Raw genomic sequence first — 15,285 nt, 5'->3', positions numbered from 1 at the left:
TTTTTCACCAGAATAATAAGCAGCTAACCACTCAGTTTGTGTTCCCTTCCTCCAACCCTCCTGAAAGGGAGAGAGGAACGGTCATCAATAGCAGACAGCAGCTGCATAAATGCAACACTGTTCACTTGCTTCACGCTCAGAAGAGAACACTTCAACTCTTCCTCGTGGTTAGCGAAGACCAGACACTTTCGAACACATTTCCTCAGTTAAGAACTATAGAAATGATCCCTGAAAGTATAGTCTTAATAGCACAAAGGGCAGCCCAGGCAGGTGGAAGAAGCTGCCACCCATCTCACTTAGGGTGGGAAAGCGTCTATCGTCCCAAAGGCAACAAAAAGCCCCTCCATTTCTGCATAGGAAAACCTTTCCCGCAACACCATAGAAAACATTTCCTATCCATAGCGTTGGCAAAAGATGACAAAAATGCCTGTACTTTGTAAATTTACATATTGAAGACCAGCAGCCAATAAAATACGTCAGTGTGGATGACAGAGACAAGGGGCTCCCATGGCCCAGCCAAGGCTGGCCTCAGTAAACAGAGTGGCCATATTACGATGGCAATGAGTGTTATTCAATATCTGGGAAGCTTTGCAGTGGAATTCGAGCAAGCATAAGTGGGAGGCAACGTGAACAATGGCGGTGTGACTTTTATGAGAACGTAATGCATGTGATGGAAGGGTATTGCGCGCATTGGCCAGACAAGCATTTGAGTCGGACCTGAAAAGTACCCAGCTGAATAGGCAGATTCAAATCCCCCAAAAGGGCAGTACAGTGTTGTTTTCACAGAAGCACGAGGATTGCGCCAGATGGAAAACAGTGGCAAATCAGAATGGCTTAACCTTTGTGAAATGGAAGTAGGCCAGCATGCAACAGCCGGAACTTGTCGCTTGGGTCCCCCAGGGCAGCGCACAAAAGGGCCCACGGCAATTGTGTTTACCGGGGCGACGCAAGGTGTTTGGTCCATGTGGAGATTTGCACAGCTAACAAATCAGAACCCACATAATCGACAGCACAGACACCAAGCAACCCTAAGAACAGGGGAGCTGTCTCTATTTTTCACCAGAATAATAAGCAGCTAACCACTCAGTTTGTGTTCCCTTCCTCCAACCCTCCTGAAAGGGAGAGAGGAACGGTCATCAATAGCAGACAGCAGCTGCATAAATGCAACACTGTCCACTTGCTTCACGCTCAGAAGAGAACACTTCAACTCTTCCTCGTGGTTAGCGAAGACCAGACACTTTCGAACACATTTCCTCAGTTAAGAACTATAGAAATGATCCCTGAAAGTATAGTCTTAATAGCACAAAGGGCAGCCCAGGCAGGTGGAAGAAGCTGCCACCCATCTCACTTAGGGTGGGAAAGCGTCTATCGTCCCAAAGGCAACAAAAAGCCCCTCCATTTCTGCATAGGAAAACCTTTCCCGCAACACCATAGAAAACATTTCCTATCCATAGCGTTGGCAAAAGATGACAAAAATGCCTGTACTTTGTAAATTTACATATTGAAGACCAGCAGCCAATAAAATTCGTCAGTGTGGATGACAGAGACAAGGGGCTCCCATGGCCCAGCCAAGGCTGGCCTCAGTAAACAGAGTGGCCATATTACGATGGCAATGAGTGTTATTCAATATCTGGGAAGCTTTGCAGTGGAATTCGAGCAAGCATAAGTGGGAGGCAACGTGAACAATGGCGGTGTGACTTTTATGAGAACGTAATGCATGTGATGGAAGGGTATTGCGCGCATTGGCCAGACAAGCATTTGAGTCGGACCTGAAAAGTACCCAGCTGAATAGGCAGATTCAAAGGCAGTACAGTGTTGTTTTCACAGAAGCACGAGGATTGCGCCAGATGAAAAACAGTGGCAAATCAGAATGGCTTAACCTTTGTGAAATGGAAGTAGGCCAGCATGCAACAGCCGGAACTTGTCGCTTGGGTCCCCCAGGGCAGCGCACAAAAGGGCCCACGGCAATTGTGTTTACCGGGGCGACGCAAGGTGTTTGGTCCATGTGGAGATTTGCACAGCTAACAAATCAGAACCCACATAATCGACAGCACAGACACCAAGCAACCCTAAGAACAGGGGAGCTGTCTCTATTTTTCACCAGAATAATAAGCAGCTAACCACTCAGTTTGTGTTCCCTTCCTCCAACCCTCCTGAAAGGGAGAGAGGAACGGTCATCAATAGCAGACAGCAGCTGCATAAATGCAACACTGTCCACTTGCTTCACGCTCAGAAGAGAACACTTCAACTCTTCCTCGTGGTTAGCGAAGACCAGACACTTTCGAACACATTTCCTCAGTTAAGAACTATAGAAATGATCCCTGAAAGTATAGTATTAATAGCACAAAGGGCAGCCCAGGCAGGTGGAAGAAGCTGCCACCCATCTCACTTAGGGTGGGAAAGCGTCTATCGTCCCAAAGGCAACAAAAAGCCCCTCCATTTCTGCATAGGAAAACCTTTCCCGCAACACCATAGAAAACATTTCCTATCCATAGCGTTGGCAAAAGATGACAAAAATGCCTGTACTTTGTAAATTTACATATTGAAGACCAGCAGCCAATAAAATTCGTCAGTGTGGATGACAGAGACAAGGGGCTCCCATGGCCCAGCCAAGGCTGGCCTCAGTAAACAGAGTGGCCATATTACGATGGCAATGAGTGTTATTCAATATCTGGGAAGCTTTGCAGTGGAATTCGAGCAAGCATAAGTGGGAGGCAACGTGAACAATGGCGGTGTGACTTTTATGAGAACGTAATGCATGTGATGGAAGGGTATTGCGCGCATTGGCCAGACAAGCATTTGAGTCGGACCTGAAAAGTACCCAGCTGAATAGGCAGATTCAAAGGCAGTACAGTGTTGTTTTCACAGAAGCACGAGGATTGCGCCAGATGGAAAACAGTGGCAAATCAGAATGGCTTAACCTTTGTGAAATGGAAGTAGGCCAGCATGCAACAGCCGGAACTTGTCGCTTGGGTCCCCCAGGGCAGCGCACAAAAGGGCCCATGGCCAATTGTGTTTACCGGGGCGACGCAAGGTGTTTGGTCCATGTGGAGATTTGCACAGCTAACAAATCAGAACCCACATAATCGACAGCACAGACACCAAGCAACCCTAAGAACAGGGGAGCTGTCTCTATTTTTCACCAGAATAATAAGCAGCTAACCACTCAGTTTGTGTTCCCTTCCTCCAACCCTCCTGAAAGGGAGAGAGGAACGGTCATCAATAGCAGACAGCAGCTGCATAAATGCAACACTGCCCACTTGCTTCACGCTCAGAAGAGAACACTTCAACTCTTCCTCGTGGTTAGCGAAGACCAGACACTTTCGAACACATTTCCTCAGTTAAGAACTATAGAAATGATCCCTGAAAGTATAGTCTTAATAGCACAAAGGGCAGCCCAGGCAGGTGGAAGAAGCTGCCACCCATCTCACTTAGGGTGTGAAAGCGTCTATCGTCCCAAAGGCAACAAAAAGCCCCTCCATTTCTGCATAGGAAAACCTTTCCCGCAACACCATAGAAAACATTTCCTATCCATAGCGTTGGCAAAAGATGACAAAAATGCCTGTACTTTGTAAATTTACATATTGAAGACCAGCAGCCAATAAAATTCGTCAGTGTGGATGACAGAGACAAGGGGCTCCCATGGCCCAGCCAAGGCTGGCCTCAGTAAACAGAGTGGCCATATTACGATGGCAATGAGTGTTATTCAATATCTGGGAAGCTTTGCAGTGGAATTCGAGCAAGCATAAGTGGGAGGCAACGTGAACAATGGCGGTGTGACTTTTATGAGAACGTAATGCATGTGATGGAAGGGTATTGCGCGCATTGGCCAGACAAGCATTTGAGTCGGACCTGAAAAGTACCCAGCTGAATAGGCAGATTCAAAGGCAGTACAGTGTTGTTTTCACAGAAGCACGAGGATTGCGCCAGATGAAAAACAGTGGCAAATCAGAATGGCTTAACCTTTGTGAAATGGAAGTAGGCCAGCATGCAACAGCCGGAACTTGTCGCTTGGGTCCCCCAGGGCAGCGCACAAAAGGGCCCACGGCAATTGTGTTTACCGGGGCGACGCAAGGTGTTTGGTCCATGTGGAGATTTGCACAGCTAACAAATCAGAACCCACATAATCGACAGCACAGACACCAAGCAACCCTAAGAACAGGGGAGCTGTCTCTATTTTTCACCAGAATAATAAGCAGCTAACCACTCAGTTTGTGTTCCCTTCCTCCAACCCTCCTGAAAGGGAGAGAGGAACGGTCATCAATAGCAGACAGCAGCTGCATAAATGCAACACTGTCCACTTGCTTCACGCTCAGAAGAGAACACTTCAACTCTTCCTCGTGGTTAGCGAAGACCAGACACTTTCGAACACATTTCCTCAGTTAAGAACTATAGAAATGATCCCTGAAAGTATAGTCTTAATAGCACAAAGGGCAGCCCAGGCAGGTGGAAGAAGCTGCCACCCATCTCACTTAGGGTGGGAAAGCGTCTATCGTCCCAAATGCAACAAAAAGCCCCTCCATTTCTGCATAGGAAAACCTTTCCCGCAACACCATAGAAAACATTTCCTATCCATAGCGTTGGCAAAAGATGACAAAAATGCCTGTACTTTGTAAATTTACATATTGAAGACCAGCAGCCAATAAAATTCGTCAGTGTGGATGACAGAGACAAGGGGCTCCCATGGCCCAGCCAAGGCTGGCCTCAGTAAACAGAGTGGCCATATTACGATGGCAATGAGTGTTATTCAATATCTGGGAAGCTTTGCAGTGGAATTCGAGCAAGCATAAGTGGGAGGCAACGTGAACAATGGCGGTGTGACTTTTATGAGAACGTAATGCATGTGATGGAAGGGTATTGCGCGCATTGGCCAGACAAGCATTTGAGTCGGACCTGAAAAGTACCCAGCTGAATAGGCAGATTCAAATCCCCCAAAGGGGCAGTACAGTGTTGTTTTCACAGAAGCACGAGGATTGCGCCAGATGGAAAACAGTGGCAAATCAGAATGGCTTAACCTTTGTGAAATGGAAGTAGGCCAGCATGCAACAGCCGGAACTTGTCGCTTGGGTCCCCCAGGGCAGCGCACAAAAGGGCCCACGGCCAATTGTGTTTACCGGGGCGACGCAAGGTGTTTGGTCCATGTGGAGATTTGCACAGCTAACAAATCAGAACCCACATAATCGACAGCACAGACACCAAGCAACCCTAAGAACAGGGGACCTGTCTCTATTTTTCACCAGAATAATAAGCAGCTAACCACTCAGTTTGTGTTCCCTTCCTCCAACCCTCCTGAAAGGGAGAGAGGAACGGTCATCAATAGCAGACAGCAGCTGCATAAATGCAACACTGTTCACTTGCTTCACGCTCAGAAGAGAACACTTCAACTCTTCCTCGTGGTTAGCGAAGACCAGACACTTTCGAACACATTTCCTCAGTTAAGAACTATAGAAATGATCCCTGAAAGTATAGTCTTAATAGCACAAAGGGCAGCCCAGGCAGGTGGAAGAAGCTGCCACCCATCTCACTTAGGGTGGGAAAGCGTCTATCGTCCCAAAGGCAACAAAAAGCCCCTCCATTTCTGCATAGGAAAACCTTTCCCGCAACACCATAGAAAACATTTCCTATCCATAGCGTTGGCAAAAGATGACAAAAATGCCTGTACTTTGTAAATTTACATATTGAAGACCAGCAGCCAATAAAATTCGTCAGTGTGGATGACAGAGACAAGGGGCTCCCATGGCCCAGCCAAGGCTGGCCTCAGTAAACAGAGTGGCCATATTACGATGGCAATGAGTGTTATTCAATATCTGGGAAGCTTTGCAGTGGAATTCGAGCAAGCATAAGTGGGAGGCAACGTGAACAATGGCGGTGTGACTTTTATGAGAACGTAATGCATGTGATGGAAGGGTATTGCGCGCATTGGCCAGACAAGCATTTGAGTCGGACCTGAAAAGTACCCAGCTGAATAGGCAGATTCAAATCCCCCAAAAGGGCAGTACAGTGTTGTTTTCACAGAAGCACGAGGATTGCGCCAGATGGAAAACAGTGGCAAATCAGAATGGCTTAACCTTTGTGAAATGGAAGTAGGCCAGCATGCAACAGCCGGAACTTGTCGCTTGGGTCCCCCAGGGCAGCGCACAAAAGGGCCCACGGCCAATTGTGTTTACCGGGGCGACGCAAGGTGTTTGGTCCATGTGGAGATTTGCACAGCTAACAAATCAGAACCCACATAATCGACAGCACAGACACCAAGCAACCCTAAGAACAGGGGAGCTGTCTCTATTTTTCACCAGAATAATAAGCAGCTAACCACTCAGTTTGTGTTCCCTTCCTCCAACCCTCCTGAAAGGGAGAGAGGAACGGTCATCAATAGCAGACAGCAGCTGCATAAATGCAACACTGTCCACTTGCTTCACGCTCAGAAGAGAACACTTCAACTCTTCCTCGTGGTTAGCGAAGACCAGACACTTTCGAACACATTTCCTCAGTTAAGAACTATAGAAATGATCCCTGAAAGTATAGTCTTAATAGCACAAAGGGCAGCCCAGGCAGGTGGAAGAAGCTGCCACCCATCTCACTTAGGGTGGGAAAGCGTCTATCGTCCCAAAGGCAACAAAAAGCCCCTCCATTTCTGCATAGGAAAACCTTTCCCGCAACACCATAGAAAACATTTCCTATCCATAGCGTTGGCAAAAGATGACAAAAATGCCTGTACTTTGTAAATTTACATATTGAAGACCAGCAGCCAATAAAATTCGTCAGTGTGGATGACAGAGACAAGGGGCTCCCATGGCCCAGCCAAGGCTGGCCTCAGTAAACAGAGTGGCCATATTACGATGGCAATGAGTGTTATTCAATATCTGGGAAGCTTTGCAGTGGAATTCGAGCAAGCATAAGTGGGAGGCAACGTGAACAATGGCGGTGTGACTTTTATGAGAACGTAATGCATGTGATGGAAGGGTATTGCGCGCATTGGCCAGACAAGCATTTGAGTCGGACCTGAAAAGTACCCAGCTGAATAGGCAGATTCAAAGGCAGTACAGTGTTGTTTTCACAGAAGCACGAGGATTGCGCCAGATGGAAAACAGTGGCAAATCAGAATGGCTTAACCTTTGTGAAATGGAAGTAGGCCAGCATGCAACAGCCGGAACTTGTCGCTTGGGTCCCCCAGGGCAGCGCACAAAAGGGCCCATGGCCAATTGTGTTTACCGGGGCGACGCAAGGTGTTTGGTCCATGTGGAGATTTGCACAGCTAACAAATCAGAACCCACATAATCGACAGCACAGACACCAAGCAACCCTAAGAACAGGGGAGCTGTCTCTATTTTTCACCAGAATAATAAGCAGCTAACCACTCAGTTTGTGTTCCCTTCCTCCAACCCTCCTGAAAGGGAGAGAGGAACGGTCATCAATAGCAGACAGCAGCTGCATAAATGCAACACTGCCCACTTGCTTCACGCTCAGAAGAGAACACTTCAACTCTTCCTCGTGGTTAGCGAAGACCAGACACTTTCGAACACATTTCCTCAGTTAAGAACTATAGAAATGATCCCTGAAAGTATAGTCTTAATAGCACAAAGGGCAGCCCAGGCAGGTGGAAGAAGCTGCCACCCATCTCACTTAGGGTGTGAAAGCGTCTATCGTCCCAAAGGCAACAAAAAGCCCCTCCATTTCTGCATAGGAAAACCTTTCCCGCAACACCATAGAAAACATTTCCTATCCATAGCGTTGGCAAAAGATGACAAAAATGCCTGTACTTTGTAAATTTACATATTGAAGACCAGCAGCCAATAAAATTCGTCAGTGTGGATGACAGAGACAAGGGGCTCCCATGGCCCAGCCAAGGCTGGCCTCAGTAAACAGAGTGGCCATATTACGATGGCAATGAGTGTTATTCAATATCTGGGAAGCTTTGCAGTGGAATTCGAGCAAGCATAAGTGGGAGGCAACGTGAACAATGGCGGTGTGACTTTTATGAGAACGTAATGCATGTGATGGAAGGGTATTGCGCGCATTGGCCAGACAAGCATTTGAGTCGGACCTGAAAAGTACCCAGCTGAATAGGCAGATTCAAAGGCAGTACAGTGTTGTTTTCACAGAAGCACGAGGATTGCGCCAGATGAAAAACAGTGGCAAATCAGAATGGCTTAACCTTTGTGAAATGGAAGTAGGCCAGCATGCAACAGCCGGAACTTGTCGCTTGGGTCCCCCAGGGCAGCGCACAAAAGGGCCCACGGCAATTGTGTTTACCGGGGCGACGCAAGGTGTTTGGTCCATGTGGAGATTTGCACAGCTAACAAATCAGAACCCACATAATCGACAGCACAGACACCAAGCAACCCTAAGAACAGGGGAGCTGTCTCTATTTTTCACCAGAATAATAAGCAGCTAACCACTCAGTTTGTGTTCCCTTCCTCCAACCCTCCTGAAAGGGAGAGAGGAACGGTCATCAATAGCAGACAGCAGCTGCATAAATGCAACACTGTTCACTTGCTTCACGCTCAGAAGAGAACACTTCAACTCTTCCTCGTGGTTAGCGAAGACCAGACACTTTCGAACACATTTCCTCAGTTAAGAACTATAGAAATGATCCCTGAAAGTATAGTCTTAATAGCACAAAGGGCAGCCCAGGCAGGTGGAAGAAGCTGCCACCCATCTCACTTAGGGTGGGAAAGCGTCTATCGTCCCAAAGGCAACAAAAAGCCCCTCCATTTCTGCATAGGAAAACCTTTCCCGCAACACCATAGAAAACATTTCCTATCCATAGCGTTGGCAAAAGATGACAAAAATGCCTGTACTTTGTAAATTTACATATTGAAGACCAGCAGCCAATAAAATACGTCAGTGTGGATGACAGAGACAAGGGGCTCCCATGGCCCAGCCAAGGCTGGCCTCAGTAAACAGAGTGGCCATATTACGATGGCAATGAGTGTTATTCAATATCTGGGAAGCTTTGCAGTGGAATTCGAGCAAGCATAAGTGGGAGGCAACGTGAACAATGGCGGTGTGACTTTTATGAGAACGTAATGCATGTGATGGAAGGGTATTGCGCGCATTGGCCAGACAAGCATTTGAGTCGGACCTGAAAAGTACCCAGCTGAATAGGCAGATTCAAATCCCCCAAAAGGGCAGTACAGTGTTGTTTTCACAGAAGCACGAGGATTGCGCCAGATGGAAAACAGTGGCAAATCAGAATGGCTTAACCTTTGTGAAATGGAAGTAGGCCAGCATGCAACAGCCGGAACTTGTCGCTTGGGTCCCCCAGGGCAGCGCACAAAAGGGCCCACGGCAATTGTGTTTACCGGGGCGACGCAAGGTGTTTGGTCCATGTGGAGATTTGCACAGCTAACAAATCAGAACCCACATAATCGACAGCACAGACACCAAGCAACCCTAAGAACAGGGGAGCTGTCTCTATTTTTCACCAGAATAATAAGCAGCTAACCACTCAGTTTGTGTTCCCTTCCTCCAACCCTCCTGAAAGGGAGAGAGGAACGGTCATCAATAGCAGACAGCAGCTGCATAAATGCAACACTGTCCACTTGCTTCACGCTCAGAAGAGAACACTTCAACTCTTCCTCGTGGTTAGCGAAGACCAGACACTTTCGAACACATTTCCTCAGTTAAGAACTATAGAAATGATCCCTGAAAGTATAGTCTTAATAGCACAAAGGGCAGCCCAGGCAGGTGGAAGAAGCTGCCACCCATCTCACTTAGGGTGGGAAAGCGTCTATCGTCCCAAAGGCAACAAAAAGCCCCTCCATTTCTGCATAGGAAAACCTTTCCCGTAACACCATAGAAAACATTTCCTATCCATAGCGTTGGCAAAAGATGACAAAAATGCCTGTACTTTGTAAATTTACATATTGAAGACCAGCAGCCAATAAAATTCGTCAGTGTGGATGACAGAGACAAGGGGCTCCCATGGCCCAGCCAAGGCTGGCCTCAGTAAACAGAGTGGCCATATTACGATGGCAATGAGTGTTATTCAATATCTGGGAAGCTTTGCAGTGGAATTCGAGCAAGCATAAGTGGGAGGCAACGTGAACAAGGGCGGTGTGACTTTTATGAGAACGTAATGCATGTGATGGAAGGGTATTGCGCGCATTGGCCAGACAAGCATTTGAGTCGGACCTGAAAAGTACCCAGCTGAATAGGCAGATTCAAAGGCAGTACAGTGTTGTTTTCACAGAAGCACGAGGATTGCGCCAGTTGAAAAAAAGTGGCAAATCAGAATGGCTTAACCTTTGTGAAATGGAAGTAGGCCAGCATGCAACAGCCGGAACTTGTCGCTTGGGTCCCCCAGGGCAGCGCACAAAAGGGCCCACGGCAATTGTGTTTACCGGGGCGACGCAAGGTGTTTGGTCCATGTGGAGATTTGCACAGCTAACAAATCAGAACCCACATAATCAACAGCACAGACACCAAGCAACCCTAAGAACAGGGGAGCTGTCTCTATTTTTCACCAGAATAATAAGCAGCTAACCACTCAGTTTGTGTTCCCTTCCTCCAACCCTCCTGAAAGGGAGAGAGGAACGGTCATCAATAGCAGACAGCAGCTGCATAAATCCAACACTGTTCACTTGCTTCACGCTCAGAAGAGAACACTTCAACTCTTCCTCGTGGTTAGCGAAGACCAGACACTTTCGAACACATTTCCTCAGTTAAGAACTATAGAAATGATCCCTGAAAGTATAGTCTTAATAGCACAAAGGGCAGCCCAGGCAGGTGGAAGAAGCTGCCACCCATCTCACTTAGGGTGGGAAAGCGTCTATCGTCCCAAAGGCAACAAAAAGCCCCTCCATTTCTGCATAGGAAAACCTTTCCCGCAACACCATAGAAAACATTTCCTATCCATAGCGTTGGCAAAAGATGACAAAAATGCCTGTACTTTGTAAATTTACATATTGAAGACCAGCAGCCAATAAAATACGTCAGTGTGGATGACAGAGACAAGGGGCTCCCATGGCCCAGCCAAGGCTGGCCTCAGTAAACAGAGTGGCCATATTACGATGGCAATGAGTGTTATTCAATATCTGGGAAGCTTTGCAGTGGAATTCGAGCAAGCATAAGTGGGAGGCAACGTGAACAATGGCGGTGTGACTTTTATGAGAACGTAATGCATGTGATGGAAGGGTATTGCGCGCATTGGCCAGACAAGCATTTGAGTCGGACCTGAAAAGTACCCAGCTGAATAGGCAGATTCAAATCCCCCAAAAGGGCAGTACAGTGTTGTTTTCACAGAAGCACGAGGATTGCGCCAGATGGAAAACAGTGGCAAATCAGAATGGCTTAACCTTTGTGAAATGGAAGTAGGCCAGCATGCAACAGCCGGAACTTGTCGCTTGGGTCCCCCAGGGCAGCGCACAAAAGGGCCCACGGCAATTGTGTTTACCGGGGCGACGCAAGGTGTTTGGTCCATGTGGAGATTTGCACAGCTAACAAATCAGAACCCACATAATCGACAGCACAGACACCAAGCAACCCTAAGAACAGGGGAGCTGTCTCTATTTTTCACCAGAATAATAAGCAGCTAACCACTCAGTTTGTGTTCCCTTCCTCCAACCCTGCTGAAAGGGAGAGAGGAACGGTCATCAATAGCAGACAGCAGCTGCATAAATGCAACACTGTCCACTTGCTTCACGCTCAGAAGAGAACACTTCAACTCTTCCTCGTGGTTAGCGAAGACCAGACACTTTCGAACACATTTCCTCAGTTAAGAACTATAGAAATGATCCCTGAAAGTATAGTCTTAATAGCACAAAGGGCAGCCCAGGCAGGTGGAAGAAGCTGCCACCCATATCACTTAGGGTGGGAAAGCGTCTATCGTCCCAAAGGCAACAAAAAGCCCCTCCATTTCTGCATAGGAAAACCTTTCCCGTAACACCATAGAAAACATTTCCTATCCATAGCGTTGGCAAAAGATGACAAAAATGCCTGTACTTTGTAAATTTACATATTGAAGACCAGCAGCCAATAAAATTCGTCAGTGTGGATGACAGAGACAAGGGGCTCCCATGGCCCAGCCAAGGCTGGCCTCAGTAAACAGAGTGGCCATATTACGATGGCAATGAGTGTTATTCAATATCTGGGAAGCTTTGCAGTGGAATTCGAGCAAGCATAAGTGGGAGGCAACGTGAACAATGGCGGTGTGACTTTTATGAGAACGTAATGCATGTGATGGAAGGGTATTGCGCGCATTGGCCAGACAAGCATTTGAGTCGGACCTGAAAAGTACCCAGCTGAATAGGCAGATTCAAATCCCCCAAAGGGGCAGTACAGTGTTGTTTTCACAGAAGCACGAGGATTGCGCCAGATGGAAAACAGTGGCAAATCAGAATGGCTTAACCTTTGTGAAATGGAAGTAGGCCAGCATGCAACAGCCGGAACTTGTCGCTTGGGTCCCCCAGGGCAGCGCACAAAAGGGCCCACGGCCAATTGTGTTTACCGGGGCGACGCAAGGTGTTTGGTCCATGTGGAGATTTGCACAGCTAACAAATCAGAACCCACATAATCGACAGCACAGACACCAAGCAACCCTAAGAACAGGGGAGCTGTCTCTATTTTTCACCAGAATAATAAGCAGCTAACCACTCAGTTTGTGTTCCCTTCCTCCAACCCTCCTGAAAGGGAGAGAGGAACGGTCATCAATAGCAGACAGCAGCTGCATAAATGCAACACTGTCCACTTGCTTCACGCTCAGAAGAGAACACTTCAACTCTTCCTCGTGGTTAGCGAAGACCAGACACTTTCAAACACATTTCCTCAGTTAAGAACTATAGAAATGATCCCTGAAAGTATAGTCTTAATAGCACAAAGGGCAGCCCAGGCAGGTGGAAGAAGCTGCCACCCATCTCACTTAGGGTGGGAAAGCGTCTATCGTCCCAAAGGCAACAAAAAGCCCCTCCATTTCTGCATAGGAAAACCTTTCCCGCAACACCATAGAAAACATTTCCTATCCATAGCGTTGGCAAAAGATGACAAAAATGCCTGTACTTTGTAAATTTACATATTGAAGACCAGCAGCCAATAAAATTCGTCAGTGTGGATGACAGAGACAAGGGGCTCCCATGGCCCAGTCAAGGCTGGCCTCAGTAAACAGAGTGGCCATATTACGATGGCAATGAGTGTTATTCAATATCTGGGAAGCTTTGCAGTGGAATTCGAGCAAGCATAAGTGGGAGGCAACGTGAACAATGGCGGTGTGACTTTTATGAGAACGTAATGCATGTGATGGAAGGGTATTGCGCGCATTGGCCAGACAAGCATTTGAGTCGGACCTGAAAAGTACCCAGCTGAATAGGCAGATTCAAATCCCCCAAAAGGGCAGTACAGTGTTGTTTTCACAGAAGCACGAGGATTGCGCCAGATGGAAAACAGTGGCAAATCAGAATGGCTTAACCTTTGTGAAATGGAAGTAGGCCAGCATGCAACAGCCGGAACTTGTCGCTTGGGTCCCCCAGGGCAGCGCACAAAAGGGCCCACGGCAATTGTGTTTACCGGGGCGACGCAAGGTGTTTGGTCCATGTGGAGATTTGCACAGCTAACAAATCAGAACCCACATAATCGACAGCACAGACACCAAGCAACCCTAAGAACAGGGGAGCTGTCTCTATTTTTCACCAGAATAATAAGCAGCTAACCACTCAGTTTGTGTTCCCTTCCTCCAACCCTCCTGAAAGGGAGAGAGGAACGGTCATCAATAGCAGACAGCAGCTGCATAAATGCAACACTGTTCACTTGCTTCACGCTCAGAAGAGAACACTTCAACTCTTCCTCGTGGTTAGCGAAGACCAGACACTTTCGAACACATTTCCTCAGTTAAGAACTATAGAAATGATCCCTGAAAGTATAGTCTTAATAGCACAAAGGGCAGCCCAGGCAGGTGGAAGAAGCTGCCACCCATCTCACTTAGGGTGGGAAAGCGTCTATCGTCCCAAAGGCAACAAAAAGCCCCTCCATTTCTGCATAGGAAAACCTTTCCCGCAACACCATAGAAAACATTTCCTATCCATAGCGTTGGCAAAAGATGACAAAAATGCCTGTACTTTGTAAATTTACATATTGAAGACCAGCAGCCAATAAAATACGTCAGTGTGGATGACAGAGACAAGGGGCTCCCATGGCCCAGCCAAGGCTGGCCTCAGTAAACAGAGTGGCCATATTACGATGGCAATGAGTGTTATTCAATATCTGGGAAGCTTTGCAGTGGAATTCGAGCAAGCATAAGTGGGAGGCAACGTGAACAATGGCGGTGTGACTTTTATGAGAACGTAATGCATGTGATGGAAGGGTATTGCGCGCATTGGCCAGACAAGCATTTGAGTCGGACCTGAAAAGTACCCAGCTGAATAGGCAGATTCAAATCCCCCAAAAGGGCAGTACAGTGTTGTTTTCACAGAAGCACGAGGATTGCGCCAGATGGAAAACAGTGGCAAATCAGAATGGCTTAACCTTTGTGAAATGGAAGTAGGCCAGCATGCAACAGCCGGAACTTGTCGCTTGGGTCCCCCAGGGCAGCGCACAAAAGGGCCCACGGCAATTGTGTTTACCGGGGCGACGCAAGGTGTTTGGTCCATGTGGAGATTTGCACAGCTAACAAATCAGAACCCACATAATCGACAGCACAGACACCAAGCAACCCTAAGAACAGGGGAGCTGTCTCTATTTTTCACCAGAATAATAAGCAGCTAACCACTCAGTTTGTGTTCCCTTCCTCCAACCCTCCTGAAAGGGAGAGAGGAACGGTCATCAATAGCAGACAGCAGCTGCATAAATGCAACACTGTCCACTTGCTTCACGCTCAGAAGAGAACACTTCAACTCTTCCTCGTGGTTAGCGAAGACCAGACACTTTCGAACACATTTCCTCAGTTAAGAACTATAGAAATGATCCCTGAAAGTATAGTCTTAATAGCACAAAGGGCAGCCCAGGCAGGTGGAAGAAGCTGCCACCCATCTCACTTAGGGTGGGAAAGCGTCTATCGTCCCAAAGGCAACAAAAAGCCCCTCCATTTCTGCATAGGAAAACCTTTCCCGTAACACCATAGAAAACATTTCCTATCCATAGCGTTGGCAAAAGATGACAAAAATGCCTGTACTTTGTAAATTTACATATTGAAGACCAGCAGCCAATAAAATTCGTCAGTGTGGATGACAGAGACAAGGGGCTCCCATGGCCCAGCCAAGGCTGGCCTCAGTAAACAGAGTGGCCATATTACGATGGCAATGAGTGTTATTCAATATCTGGGAAGCTTTGCAGTGGAATTCGAGCAAGCATAAGTGG

At 47.4% G+C, this 15,285-nt stretch overlaps 15 non-coding genes across 15 annotated transcripts; all 15 read right to left on the bottom strand.

Annotated features, from left to right (window-relative positions):
• Positions 1 to 26: 26 nt before the first annotated feature.
• Positions 27 to 244, bottom strand: LOC138490730 (small nucleolar RNA U3). The gene has a single exon (XR_011275644.1). It is a non-coding gene; the product is annotated as a small nucleolar RNA U3 (small nucleolar RNA).
• Positions 245 to 1,078: 834 nt separating this feature from the next.
• Positions 1,079 to 1,296, bottom strand: LOC138489919 (small nucleolar RNA U3). The gene has a single exon (XR_011275009.1). It is a non-coding gene; the product is annotated as a small nucleolar RNA U3 (small nucleolar RNA).
• Positions 1,297 to 2,119: 823 nt separating this feature from the next.
• On the bottom strand, positions 2,120 to 2,337 carry LOC138490379 (small nucleolar RNA U3). Its single transcript, XR_011275413.1, has one exon. It is a non-coding gene; the product is annotated as a small nucleolar RNA U3 (small nucleolar RNA).
• Positions 2,338 to 3,161: 824 nt separating this feature from the next.
• LOC138490228 (small nucleolar RNA U3) lies at positions 3,162 to 3,379 on the bottom strand. Its single transcript, XR_011275278.1, has one exon. It is a non-coding gene; the product is annotated as a small nucleolar RNA U3 (small nucleolar RNA).
• Positions 3,380 to 4,202: 823 nt separating this feature from the next.
• On the bottom strand, positions 4,203 to 4,420 carry LOC138489918 (small nucleolar RNA U3). The gene has a single exon (XR_011275008.1). It is a non-coding gene; the product is annotated as a small nucleolar RNA U3 (small nucleolar RNA).
• An 835-nt stretch (positions 4,421 to 5,255) lies between these two features.
• LOC138490729 (small nucleolar RNA U3) lies at positions 5,256 to 5,473 on the bottom strand. The gene has a single exon (XR_011275643.1). It is a non-coding gene; the product is annotated as a small nucleolar RNA U3 (small nucleolar RNA).
• Positions 5,474 to 6,308: 835 nt separating this feature from the next.
• LOC138489917 (small nucleolar RNA U3) lies at positions 6,309 to 6,526 on the bottom strand. The gene has a single exon (XR_011275007.1). It is a non-coding gene; the product is annotated as a small nucleolar RNA U3 (small nucleolar RNA).
• An 824-nt stretch (positions 6,527 to 7,350) lies between these two features.
• On the bottom strand, positions 7,351 to 7,568 carry LOC138490227 (small nucleolar RNA U3). Its single transcript, XR_011275277.1, has one exon. It is a non-coding gene; the product is annotated as a small nucleolar RNA U3 (small nucleolar RNA).
• Positions 7,569 to 8,391: 823 nt separating this feature from the next.
• On the bottom strand, positions 8,392 to 8,609 carry LOC138490728 (small nucleolar RNA U3). Its single transcript, XR_011275642.1, has one exon. It is a non-coding gene; the product is annotated as a small nucleolar RNA U3 (small nucleolar RNA).
• An 834-nt stretch (positions 8,610 to 9,443) lies between these two features.
• On the bottom strand, positions 9,444 to 9,661 carry LOC138489916 (small nucleolar RNA U3). The gene has a single exon (XR_011275006.1). It is a non-coding gene; the product is annotated as a small nucleolar RNA U3 (small nucleolar RNA).
• An 823-nt stretch (positions 9,662 to 10,484) lies between these two features.
• Positions 10,485 to 10,702, bottom strand: LOC138490381 (small nucleolar RNA U3). Its single transcript, XR_011275415.1, has one exon. It is a non-coding gene; the product is annotated as a small nucleolar RNA U3 (small nucleolar RNA).
• An 834-nt stretch (positions 10,703 to 11,536) lies between these two features.
• On the bottom strand, positions 11,537 to 11,754 carry LOC138490402 (small nucleolar RNA U3). Its single transcript, XR_011275434.1, has one exon. It is a non-coding gene; the product is annotated as a small nucleolar RNA U3 (small nucleolar RNA).
• An 835-nt stretch (positions 11,755 to 12,589) lies between these two features.
• Positions 12,590 to 12,807, bottom strand: LOC138490221 (small nucleolar RNA U3). The gene has a single exon (XR_011275271.1). It is a non-coding gene; the product is annotated as a small nucleolar RNA U3 (small nucleolar RNA).
• An 834-nt stretch (positions 12,808 to 13,641) lies between these two features.
• LOC138490727 (small nucleolar RNA U3) lies at positions 13,642 to 13,859 on the bottom strand. Its single transcript, XR_011275641.1, has one exon. It is a non-coding gene; the product is annotated as a small nucleolar RNA U3 (small nucleolar RNA).
• Positions 13,860 to 14,693: 834 nt separating this feature from the next.
• Positions 14,694 to 14,911, bottom strand: LOC138489915 (small nucleolar RNA U3). Its single transcript, XR_011275005.1, has one exon. It is a non-coding gene; the product is annotated as a small nucleolar RNA U3 (small nucleolar RNA).
• Between the last annotated feature and the right edge of the window lie 374 nt (positions 14,912 to 15,285).

This window comes from Ambystoma mexicanum, chromosome 9, assembly GCF_040938575.1.
Source record: "Ambystoma mexicanum isolate Mex_15411 chromosome 9, UKY_AmexF1_1, whole genome shotgun sequence".
NCBI lineage: Eukaryota > Metazoa > Chordata > Amphibia > Caudata > Ambystomatidae > Ambystoma > Ambystoma mexicanum.
The sequence above is the reverse complement of the archived record's forward strand: the minus strand, read 5'-3'. Positions and strand labels throughout refer to the sequence as shown.